At 42.5% G+C, this 1,168-nt stretch overlaps 1 pseudogene; it reads left to right on the forward strand.

Moving 5' to 3' along the window:
• The first annotated feature begins 282 nt into the window (after positions 1-282).
• LOC103583278 lies at positions 283-818 on the forward strand (annotated as a pseudogene).
• Positions 819-1,168: the final 350 nt, after the last annotated feature.

Genomic DNA, 1,168 nt, shown 5'->3' on the forward strand with positions numbered 1-1,168 from the left:
TCAATCCCAAAATTAGTAGGTAGAAGAAAATAATTAAGATCAGAGTGGAACTAAATTAAATGGAGACAAAAAAAAAAAAAAGATACAAAAGATCAACAAAGCAAAAAGTTGTTTTTTTGAGAAGGTAAACAAAATAGGCAAATAGTTATACCAAATAAAAAAAGAAGAGAGAAGACCCCCAAAATAAAATCAGAAATGATAAAGGAGACATTACAACCAATACCACAGAAATACAAAGAATTGCTTTCTCTTACCAGACCTGGACAAGCAGGAGGCACCATCATGGGAGTCGACATCCACCACAACAAGCACTGAAAGGTTTGGCACCAGGAGCCTAAGAGCCAGGGCATTTACCTAAGGCTGTTGGTCAAGATGTACAGGTTTCTGGCCAGATGAACCAACTCTGCCTCCAACCAAGTTGTGCTGAAGAGGTTGTTTATGGGTCACACCAACCAGCTGCCTCTGTCCCTTTCCTGGATGATCCAGAAGATGAAGCTTCCTGGCTGGGTAAAACAAAATGGCTGTGGTTGTGGGGACCATAGCAGATGATGTGCAGGGTCAGGAGGTGTCCAAACTAAAGGTATGGGCATTGTATGTGACCAGCGGCCCATAGCCACATCTTCGAGGCCAGGGGCAAGATCCTCGCCTTTGACCAACTGGCCCTGGGCACCCCCACAGGCTGTGGCACCATCCTGCTCTCTGGTCCTTGCAAGGGTTGAGGGCATGCATTTCAGCATGGCCCCAGGAACTCTGCGTAGCCACACACACCCTATGTACATTCCAAGGGCTGGAAGTTCGAATGTGCCAGAGGCCGACAGGCCAGCCACAACTACAAAAAGATTTTGGATGCTGGAAAAAAAAATACAAAGACTCATTAGAGACTATTATGAACTATTAGGAACAACTATATACCAATGAATTTGAAAACCTAAAGGAAATAGATAAATTTCTGGACACATACAAACTACCAAGAATGAACCAAAAAGAAATAGATAATCCGAACAGACCAATAATGAGCATCGAGACTAAAGCAGTAATCAGCAATCTCCCAACAAAGAAAATCCCAGGACTAGATGTCTTTACTGCTGTATTCTACCAGACCTTTAAAGAGGAATTAATACCAATTCTCACCAAATTATTCCAAAAAATTGAAACAGAAGCCATTCTC

The sequence above is a fragment of the Galeopterus variegatus genome, unplaced genomic scaffold (assembly GCF_000696425.1).
Source record: "Galeopterus variegatus unplaced genomic scaffold, G_variegatus-3.0.2 Scaffold21224, whole genome shotgun sequence".
NCBI classification, from domain to species: domain Eukaryota; kingdom Metazoa; phylum Chordata; class Mammalia; order Dermoptera; family Cynocephalidae; genus Galeopterus; species Galeopterus variegatus.